Here is an 11,680-nt window from a genome sequence, read left to right as displayed (position 1 = left end):
GTAGGAGATCTAGGAATCAGTGTCCTTCCCACTGTAAGCAAAGGTGACCACCTGAGGAATCTGAACATCTACAAGTCTATGGGTTCCAAGGAGATTCGCTAAGGGAAACGTAGTTGCCAAGCCACTCTCCATGATATTTGAAAAGGCAATTCGGTGCCTTGGTGACTGGAAAAAAGGTATCACACCTCTTTCTAAGAAGGGTAAAAAGGGTGATCCTAGGAACTACCAGCCTGTCAGTCTCATCTCTATGCTGGGAAAGATCATGGAACAGATCCTCCAGGATGCAATGCTAAGATACATGGAAGACAGGGCAGTGATGTGGGGGAAGCAGCATGGCTTCAGCAAGGGCAAATCCTGCTTGACCAACCTAGTGGCCTTTTATGATGATGTCACTGAATCAATGGACAAGGGAGGAGCCACTAGTATCATCTGCATGGACACTGACATGGTCCCGTACAACATCCTCCTCTCCAAATTGGAAAGATATGGGTATGATGGCTGGACTGTTTGATGAACCAAAAACTGGCCACAGGATTGAGTCCAGAGAGTGGTGGTCAGTGGTTCAGTGCCTCAATGGCGATCAGTGACAAGTGGTGGCCCCCAGGGGTTGGTGCTGGGGCCAATAGTCTTTAATATCTTCATCACTGGCATTGATAGTGGGGTCAAGTACACCCTCAGCAAGTTTACTAATGACACCAAGTTCTGAAGTGCAGTTGACACATGAGAAGGATGGGATGCCATCCAGAGGGACTTAGAAAGGCTTGAGCAGTGAGCCCAGTTGAACCTCATGAGGTTCAACAAATCCAAATGCAAGGTCTTTCACCTGGGTCAAGGCGACATCCAGTATCAATACAAGCTGGGGGATGAAAGCATTTAGTACAACCCTGCCCCTCTCCTCTACTCTGTGCTGGTGAGGCCTCACCTAGAGTGCTGCATCCAGATGTAGAGTCCTCAGTACACAAGACATGTAGAACTGTTAAAGTGCATCCAGAGGAAGGCCACAAAAATGATCTAAGGGATGTCCTACTAGGACAGACTGAGAGCTGGGCCTGCTCAGCTTGGGAAGAGAAGGCTCTGGGGGAAGAGAAGGCTCTGGGGAGACCTGATAGTGGCCTTTCAGTACCTAAAGGGGAAGATGGAGACAGACTCTTCAGCAGTACTTGTGGTGATAGAACAAAGGGAAATGGCTTCAAGCTTAAAGAGGGAAGATTTAGGTTGGATGTAAGGAAAATGTCTTTTATAGCGAGTGTGGTGAGGCACTGGAACAGGTTGCCCGGAGCTGTGGTTGATGCCCTGTCCCTGGAGTCTTTCAAGGCAAGGCTGGATCAGACCCTAGACAACCTCATCTAGATGTGCATGTTCTTGTTCATTGCGGGGGAGCTGGAATAGTTTACCTTTAAAGGTCCCTTCCAACTCTAAGGATTCTGTGATTCTATTATTCTAATCGGAATCTATCCTCCAAAGCTAGCCTTGGATTTTTCACTTCAGCAAACATTTCATTAACTTTGGTGGAAGCACAGTCCAACCTTACTGTCAGGCCTTGGGATTTACAACTGGAACTCCATAATTAAACATACAGTTAAACATCCAGTAACTGCTGGTTGCTTTTTGTTTTGTTTGTTTTTAACTATCACACAAAGAATACTGATTAGGAATCTGAAATGCCATTGATTTGAACAGCATTTATGAAGCAATGAGTGGAATAAGAATTGCTATGCAAGCTTCACACTGTGTACTTCCTGGCTTGCACACTATGTGCTTATAAAGAGAAAGTACCGTGGAATATCTTTCCTGAAAAATAGCTCAATTTTCATGCATAATAAAGGTTCATCTCTTCTTCCTGGGCTGTGTTGCTTTACATCCATGTGAAACCTTTCCAATATGCAATTCCAGCAGAATCTCCATGACTGATTTTAGTTTTATTTATCACAATACTTTTTGTCTCCAGTGGTCTCTGTTATTGAAATATCCCTGCAAGATAATGTGAAACAACTTAATCTGATGTCCACTCATAGTCTTGTACCTGAATGGCTGAGTTCAAAGCTACATACTTTGTACGACATGAATACCCATAAATGGATGTAAGAATGTGGTTTGGTTGTGTGGTACTTGAAATACCAAAGATGTTACAACTGGACCCCATGGAAATTTTCTGCATGAATCAACTCTCCCAAAAAAAGGACTGACATATGAGGAGAAAAATGTATTTCCTTCTAAAGTTTGGGAAGGAAGGGGAAACCTCCCAGATAATCACTTAAGTATTTCCAGATTTGAGACATACATGGATTTTATTTTTTCCTTCTTCTCATGTCTTTCTTCTTTGAAGGTGACTGCAAAAGTCTTTGGGTGAGGAGTTTCTTCTCTCTTTATTGTTCTCTCACCAACTTTTCAAACAGTGGGGATATAGAAGGGAAAAATGAAAGTTAGAACTCTTTGGTTATTATCTATTCTAACAAGTACAGGCAATAACTCACACATTCATTTTCAAATTAGTTTTTGGTTTTTGTATTGATTTGTAGTGTTTTCTTTTAAGATGTTATGTTTCTTTGAATTTGTCCTCTACATTGAGTTTTTCCTTTATTCAGCTCACTCTTTTGACAGTCACTTGAAATACTGAAAAATATATTATCATTACATTACATTACGTTATGGTAAAATTGTAATACAATAGATTAAACAACAGTGCATTTAGAGTTACAGCAAATCTCTGCAGTTTAAGCTACATTTCAATTATATTTAGACCTGGGATTTGATTTGCTACATGATAGACTACACTTTTTTTGACTGTCATCTTGTTTGTGGTCTGTAATTACCAGGTACATCCCTGCCTGCTTCTCTAAGCTTTCTGGAGTCAGAGTGCATTGCAAAGCGAGCTGATGGCTGACTCTTCAGAGCCTGGGAAGTCACGAGCTCCAGAGTACTCCAGGATCCAGTTTTGCAGCCTGGGCCCTTCTTACACAGCACAGTGCATTTCTGTTGTGACTTACTGGTATAAGCATGGCCTCATTTTATAACCTATTTCTGTTAAACTCAGAGAAACTGTCCATATTAAAGGCTGTGTAAATACCTTCAGAAATACCAGTGGAATTTTCCTTTTCAAAGGAAAAGCCAAAGTGTTGATTTATCATACAGAAGACAGGGAAAGGATACAGGGTGCTTTCCTGTCCTCTACAGAGGGACAGGATACAGTCAGCCCTTAAATGGCACATCCTGCCACCACTGTCCCACTGTCACCAACAGAAGCAGAGACTTTAGCTGTTTCAGGCAAGCTGGAGATCTGAAGGCCACCAGAAGCTCCCAAGAACAGCTGGACTCCATTCTCAGACCCACTGGGGTCTCCTATTGTGTCTTGGGGTCTTTCAGATCTATTTTCAAGCAGAGAAGTTCTTGATCAAGAGAAACACTCCAAATACAAGATCCACATCTAAAACACACCTTATAGCTTGCAGCATAATCCATTGCCTATCACAGAATCATTTGATCTTTTGATGCAGACTGGGATGCAGCTGGTTTTCTGGGCTGTGAGGGCACACTGGGGGCTCAAATTGATGACCAGCAGTGTCTTGTTCTCTTCTCCATCCTCTCCTGTGTGGCTGTAAGTGGCTAATTCAGATTCCTTCATCATTTATGAGGGATCAGTCTCAAGTTTTACCTACTTGTAATGTGAAATACTTTTATTTCATGTTTCTAGGATGGCAGGAACCTTCACTGTTGCATGACTAATACTAACAGAACTGGGCTGCCTGAAAGGTGGGTCTGTGTTGATCAGCAACAGCACTTAAAAGAGATTTGTATCTTGAAAAGAGTTGGCAATTAAGTAAATAGTAATTTATCCTTCTTGTTCTTTGGTATAATATGTAGATGTGTGCTGGTATTTAAATATTTCTTTCAGTTTATTTTTTGGTGCAGCAGATTCAGCTTAAAACAAAAAAGGCTGCTGTGGGAGTGTGGCATGAAAGGGGAAGCTTTAGGTTGAAGCCCAAGAGAGGACAACTTCTTTCTCTGGTACAGCCAGATACAGCATATCTTTTCCTTGGCTTTTCCAGGCTTTTCTGGAGCTCCTTCAGCCTTTGCCACCAGCCTCCTGCTGACATGGGAGTTGCGGGGGAGGGCAGCCCACTCTCCTGAGCTCCCCAAAACCAGGTGGGAGAGTGGAGGACCCTTCCACTGGGTGTCACTGGAAACTGCAAACCCACCCCCCATGCTGGAGTCCAGGATCAGTTTGGGATTTAAATGAGAGTTTGGGCAATGGGGTGGGATGTTAGGGCGCTGGCATAGACTGTGCTGTGAGATGATCCCTGTCCTTCACATGAAAGCTCTTATTAACAATGGAATCATCAGTCTTCCTTTATAGAAGAGAATAGCTGCCTGGCTGAGGCCAAGAGACTGCAAAATGCTTTCGAGTAACTTCAAGTTAAAAAATATTAAGGCAGTAAGTGTTCCTTGCTGGTGGCAGGACAGAGAGGGAACACAAGCATCTAGACTGAGGGCAGATGCACTGAGTCAGCTGAGAGCACATGAGATGATAGGTGCACTGTTACTAAAATGAAGATGCACTGGGGAGTCCAAAGCCTAACAGTTCCTTCATTGTCAGCTTAAAGGCTTGAAGGAGTTGTGGCTAAAATATGAGACATCAACGGAACAGGTCTGTTTACAGAGACTTCTCCAAACTGATCTCCTGTCAGAGCTTTTGCTCCTGCAAGCTCTTTCTTTTCCCTTGTGTTTTGATTCCTTTCATCTTAAAGGACACTCTGCCATTTCCCAATCTGTAAATAAAACTCACTCTGATAAAGGTCACCAGCACAGTCTCTGGGAATAGCTGCCCCACAGTAAAAGGCAAAGTCAGGTCGGGGCTGCCCAGTACTGCCCTTTGAAGCACAGGTCTAATGAACATCATCCAGCTCCCAGCACCTGTTGAACCTGCAGAATAAGCAGATCATCTCTGTGCAATTATCCTGTGAAGCAAAAACAGGATTACTGGAGCTTTTCTCGCGGGTCAAGAGTGAACCATGGTGGGCAAAGAGGGAGCACAGCAGGGAACACAAGGTTTGGCTGGTCTGGGTCGATGTCTCTCATGTGGTGGCCAAAAGCCAGCTTCACTGGCAGCTCCTGCCTGAATTCCAAAGGAAGATATTTGGCAAATCGCATGCTGACATGTTTATCTTGTTAGCTGTCAGGATGAGTAAGTGTGCAAGCTGAATGCTATCATTCATCTTGAATGGAGAAATAGGTACTGCTCATGAAATGTGCCACAATAAATATATTTTCAAACATGATTTTTGTCAGATGCATATTAATTCCCTGTTCAGCTTCTGTCATAAGTGACCCTGAATAGACCTGTACTCGCTGGCAGCCCCAAATCCCCGCTTCAGGCTTGCTTGGTGACACTGTGCAGTCGTGGGACAACAAAGTGACACTGTTGCCTGCTTATAAGCGACGGATTGAGTTAGCTCCTGCCCTGGCAGATACACATTTATATGTCTTCTAGCATCTAATTACACTGAAGTATCCAACAGAAACCTCATATTTGGGCTTTTAATGCTAATCCAATAAAAAAGCAATGCAGCCATTTCAAGATAATTATGGCATCAGCAACCCCCTGCCTGCTTGCAGGCAGCATTCATGGGAACCCCTCCTGGGTGTTCAAACAGTGTGAGAAAATAGCGAGTGCATTGAATCCCATTTCTGTGGCACAACCATTGCAGTGTATTGGAGTACCTCGGAGCTAAGAAACCTCTGAAACATCAACATTTGGTTTCCTGCTTGATCTGAGCTGGCCTTGCCTGAGGCAGGCTGTGATACCATACTGCTCTGTTGTGTTCCAGAATTAAGAACGGCGGAGCTTGTCCGATCAGCTCCCTCGCCAGCAATATCAAAGTGCCTCATTCACACTAAAAAGCATTAAGCTTTGGCCCACTTCCCTTCTGTTATTGAAATAAGGGGGAGCAAGAGGAGGAAGTGGAGGATTGAAGGCTTCCCCATTCCTGGCTGCTCATCTTTGCTCCACCAGGAGAGTTTGTAAGTGGATGCCTTGAGAAGTTAAGTGCAACACATATATGTGAAGGCATATAGAGATCAGAAGCCGAGACCGGACTCTGCTGCCAACATTAATCATGTGAGGATGGGGCTAAGCTGAAAGTCTTGCAGTGAGATGTGATCAGGAAATCCTCCAGCTCTGGGAAGACAGCATGAAGTCACACAGCTCAGAAAGAAAAATGTAGCATGGTGATGTGAAATTACACTGGGGTGAAAGCTGAGCTTTAGCACAGCCTGGCTCTACCTCAGCAGGGACAAACACACCAGAGACCACTTCTTTTCTCAGCACTGACCACATCTGATGTTCAGAGAACTTAAAGGGTGTGAGAACAGCACTTGAAGTGAGGAGAAGCCATAGGATGGTGTTGAATCCAGCTATTCTTGCTCTGCCTACTGCATCACACAAACTAAGTCCTGCTCAAGGTGACTAATGCTTCCTGTATGAGCAGTATGCTCCATATTTGCTCTTATCCACAGAGTTCAATGTTGAATTGTACCATACAATGCTGACCCACCTCTCTTGCAGCTTTCCTTGAGAGATGTTCATCAGGTCATGCCATGTACAGAAGGAGGTGGAGGAGGAAATGACTGTCCTCATTATTTAAAGACAGTGACATTTGGAAATGCCATTCAGTGAGGGAAGAAGCACTTGTGCTGGGATGTTAGCTTTGCTGTGTTTGTTAGGGTTTGTATTCAGCAATATGCTGTGGGAAAGGGAAGACTCCTCTCTGCTGTCCCAAGCAGAACATGTACATGAAGCAGAGCAGAAGCTCCAAGAGGCTTTTTACATTCACCCACCTCAGTAAATCAGATAAAGCACTGCCCTGTGGGTGCAACTTAAATAAGGATAAAGTCACATGTGATGTTCCTGGTTCCTGCACTTGATGACACCACAACTGCCCCTCATCTCCTCCTCTCTTTTCTCAGCAAAAAGCCATGAAATTATCTAGCTCAGCCTATGAGCTGCAGAATCAAGCAGCCCTTTCAATTTTATACCATCTTTTCTCTCTGTTCACATGAATGCCCACCTGCGTTCTGCTGGGCAGGCTGCAGCAAGATGTTACAGTCGAGGGAGTGCGTCAGCAGTCTGATGTCTGGCAGCTAATATGGGCTTCTGAGGAAAGTGTGGGCTGTTCTGGGGCAGGAGGGAAGAGCTGATGGGTGAATCTGCTTTTTCAGCTGAAAGGGCACTGGTTGGTGCATCTGCCTGAGCTCAGGTCACTCTGTTCACATTAAAGGTTTTACCCGGAATAAATGAGAAAGCAGTAAAGCCAGTTATTTCACAAAGAACTTCTATGACTAACATGTTGACTCTCCTGTTCTAGTAGAGTGACCTATATTTGCTTTTGATATAGTATTTTTCATTTGAAACAATTTCCCCTTCACTTGTTTTTTCCTTGCACTTCACCTGCAGAAAATTCTTTCATTTAAAGTACAACTTCTCTCTTTCTTTCTTTCTCTTCTCATCATTTGGAAAGCTCAGAAAATCTTCCAAGAGCCACAGTCTGCTCACTGGCATTTGAATCATAGAATGGCTTAGTCTGGAGGGAACAGTAAAGCCCACCCAGTTCCAACCCTCTGACCTGTGCATCCAACCTAACCTTGAAAGCCTCCAGGAATGGGGCATCCACAGCTTCTCTGGGCAGCCTATGCCAGGACCTTACTGCCCTCTGAGTAAAAAATTTTCTCCCAACATCCAATCTAAATCTCCCCTCTTCTGCTTTAGACCTATTCCCACTTGTCCTATCACTATCAGACTGTAAAGCGTCAGACTCTGTCTTGCTTGTAAGCTCTCTTAAAGTACTGGAATGCCACAGTGAGGGTGAGCATCTTCAGATGCTTCACCCCTTGTTGTTGAAGAACCAGCCCTGGAGGATGGCACTTCTGTTTCTTTTTTGTAAATGTCTGCAGGTGGAGGACCATTTAACTAAAAAGCAACTTCAATAAAGCACAGGGAAGAAAGATATTCTGCTGGTGGGAGGAGAGCCCTTCTCTTCTCTGGTCCTTTTAATGGTATTGGTTCGCTCTCTTTGGCGTGTATAAGGGCATGCAGCTGCCACTGGCTTCCTTTCCCAGCTCTGTTTTCCACATGGTCGTTAAAAGAAGCCCTCATGCACAGTTCCTTTCTGCCTATGTCCTCTCGAGGAGAAGCCCACAGTCACAGGAGATTTCTACAACAACTTCTCCATGGCAGCCAGACCAGGTCCGTGGTGCTAGGGCTTTCCCTCTTCCTAGCATATGAACACTCTTCTCTCTGCAAGAGCGCAGTCCAAATCTAGATATCCGTCATTACTTTCTCCAGTCAATTCAAGCATTGTTTGAGTCTCTTGTGCTCAAAATGTAGCTTCTCTCTTAAAACAGCAAATCTGCTTCCTTTGGGGCAAGACTTGTACCAGTCTCTTTAGGCTTACGGAATATTGGAGGCAGTCTCAGCTGTAGTCTCTAATAATGTGCAAGTGGTTGGGTGGGTTAAAACAAATTATCTACATATCCAATCAGGTACAAAGAAAGATCACTGAATCTGAATCATCTGAAGCAACACTCTCACACACATCAGCCTCTAACCTTCAGGCTGGTGCCCTGCTGGTTTCAACCAAGTGCAGTTGCACTGTGCAATAAATCTTCATCCTTCCCAGTGTGAGAGAAGATGCTCACTGATCTGCTGTGGTGTGATGTAACTGCACTTACTCTTATTGATAGAATAAGATATGGTAAGAATTACCTGATGTTTGTCTACTCACTATCTACATCTGCTTGGTGACTTCCCCATTATCTCAGAGCTGTTAGACTTCAGACATGGTGGTATAAGAGATTGCTCTGCTGGAGGCGAGGAGAGCTGGGGGGGGCAGCTCTGGGCCGAGGCTCAGATTTCTAATCGCAGCCCAGTGCTGGCAACCCTTCATAACTCCTTGTCACAACAGTGCAGATGGATTTGCTATTTCCTCTCTCCTTGTTCCCTTCTTTAAAACTGTTAAATCATTAACATGTTAATGATTTTGTAAAATTGGTAAGTACATTTTAATTGAATTTGCTCTTCAAGTGGATGTGGAGAAGGAGATCAGTGTTTGAGCAGTTTGGAATGGAAGAAGCCTATTAGATATTGCTTTTCCCTCTGGGACACTCATTAGATACGAAATTGGATTCCACTTGCCAGAAGGTTGGTGGCCATAGAGAAAGAAGTGTTTTCAGCTGCCTTCACAGACCACTCACTGCTTTGTGATGAAAATCTAAGGCAGCCACTGAACATACTGGAGGGAAGTCAGTGGCTGGCAGAACAAAATGATCTCCACAGATGATGCAGATGATGGTCTTAAAGGCTTCCCTTTGGGAATTGTGGGCCTTATGCCTTTGGTTCTCCCAGGAGCAGGCAGTAGTGGTGTCCTCCCCATGACAAGGATACTTGAGTCTGAATTACAGGATTTAGAGCACCACATTTATCCCAACTCCATAGTTCCAGTCCTTGGTGGAAGGCTCATCATGGGTTCCTGCTATGTGGCTTTGCAGCATCACTGTCCCTGGGTCCTCCTCATGCAACAGGCCTGAGTGCCGAGCTGATGGGCAGGAGCTGCCAATTTACTTTCAGATTTTCACGAGCAATCATTCAGGTTCTCTTCATTCTGTTACTTTCAGAGACACAAAAAGAGCATTAAACAATAAGAAACTTCATATGACTAAGGAGGATTAGAGTCAAATGCTCAAACAAAGGACAGCAGGGACTTAAGTAGAATTATATTTTCCATTTGTCTTTCTTCCACACCAAGCCCCAGGGCAACAATCTCAGACAGCACATTTTGTAACTTTAAAGGAGCCTCAGCAGTTTTCTTTCATCTCAAACACTGTACAAATGAAAGTTGTGAACAGGGACCCAGTCAAAGCCATTGAAATTCAGTACAGCTGCATGCACTGGAAGAAAGTTGTGTGATACAAACATAAAAAATTCTCAGAGTTGTCTAAAAAGTGACATCAGACACCATGCTGGCAACATGTCCTTTACATCCACAAAGTGGAAATGTTAATAATTCTTTTTAGTGTGGATATTTATCTGTCTCTCAAGACTGAGACATTAAAGTACAGGTGATAAACTGCCTACACAAAGCTCTCCCTAAGGGAGAAACAGGAGGAGTTAGGGAAACACTTTTCTGATAGAGGGAAGGAAGACATCATCACAAACCAAAGCCTCCAGGATGCCAACAAATGTATTTGAGTGTTGGAAGAGGCTGCTCAGGGAGGTGATGGAGTCACCATCCCTGGAGGTTATCAAGAAAAGTGTAGATGTGGGACATGGCTTAGTGGGCTTGGTGGTGCTGGGTTGATGGTCGGACTAGATGGTCTTAATGACCTTTTAAAAGAAAGTCCATCTGTACCTTACTGTGAAAGGAATTCATCTGCTATCAGAAATGCCACATTAGCCCAGGAAGGGTGTTCCTAAATTAACATATTCTTAAGAACCGCTGGTAAGTTGATATAATACACCTGCTTAGCTGAAGAGCTTTCAGTCATCAAAGATGTGCCAACAGAAAGAATAAAAGCTGAATTATATATGGGAGAGCTGACCTGGGATACTGAGCTGACAATATGAGAAGAATATTTTGTAACGGGGATTCACAGACCTTCATTTAGTGCTGTCAGGTCTTCTTATTGCCATTCCTTACCCTGTCCTTGCCTTTCCCTTGCATATTCCTGCCTGACCAAAAGAAGTTCAAGGATAACTACTTAATGGTGCAAAAAAAAGTGAAGGAAGTGGAGAAAGAGTTTGAATAGGGCTGATCTTGTCAAAAGGAGAGGCTGCATTCTGGAAGCAAAAATGTCACAGAATCACCAGGAGAAGAAAGAGACAGAGGAGATGCCTTCTTTGTCTTTTTGTCATACAGACTGTCTTAATGTTTCCCTCCCTGTCTATGCATAATAGCATCGGAAGCCTGAAACATATTTATTACCTTTGGAAATGGGAGCATAGGAGATGTGTGGGACAATGGGGACACCACAGAGCTGGAGCTGTGAATGCTGACATTGAGCAAGTTGCCAAAGCAAGGCATGAATAATGTAAGAATAGCTTCATCCCTTTTCCTGCCCATGCGGGTAGGTTTGAATGAATTCAGTGCTAATGTGCTCTCTGACAGAGTATGCTGCCAACTGTATTTTCATGCAGTATAGTGGGAAAACTTAAAATCAGCCATCAAAGCCAAACTGCTTCCCATTTCTCTGTAAGATTGTTACCACTGAGCATAAATATGCATACAAAACAAAAAAAAAGGTCCTTTTTTCTGGGCAGATTGACTGCAGGTAACTTACAATCAGCGCTGTACGCTGATAGTGCAGTGAGAACTTCCCCTGCATCTCCCCTGCTGATGTATCTCAATAGAGACAGTATTCAAACCCACTTTTTGCAAACAAATTGCTGTTGCTCTGTGAGCAACACTTCTGCTGGTGCATACAGAATGTGGTGTGGCACACTCCCGTGTCTGTGTCAGTGTATGGAGTGGGGTTGATGTGCCGCTCCTATGCTCTACTGTTTCACTGGAGGGAAGTGGAAAGTGACAAAAATGGAGAAATCAAGTAAGTTTAAGGAAGGTGCTCTATATTTCATGCTTGGGGACTTTGCCAGAACAATTGAATTGCTGTCCCTGGAATTGGCCAAAGGATC

General features: G+C 43.9%; 1 long non-coding RNA gene across 1 annotated transcript; it reads left to right on the top strand.

Annotated features, from left to right (window-relative positions):
• Positions 1-951: 951 nt before the first annotated feature.
• Positions 952-3,076, top strand: LOC146761721 (uncharacterized). The gene is made up of 2 exons (XR_014943319.1): positions 952-2,346; positions 2,817-3,076. It is a non-coding gene; the product is annotated as an uncharacterized LOC146761721 (long non-coding RNA).
• The last annotated feature ends 8,604 nt before the right edge of the window (positions 3,077-11,680 follow it).

Source organism: Coturnix japonica, chromosome 2 (assembly GCF_054131305.1).
Source record: "Coturnix japonica strain WE chromosome 2, WE-NBRP24, whole genome shotgun sequence".
Classification (NCBI taxonomy): domain Eukaryota; kingdom Metazoa; phylum Chordata; class Aves; order Galliformes; family Phasianidae; genus Coturnix; species Coturnix japonica.
This window is presented reverse-complemented; position numbering and strand designations above follow the sequence as displayed.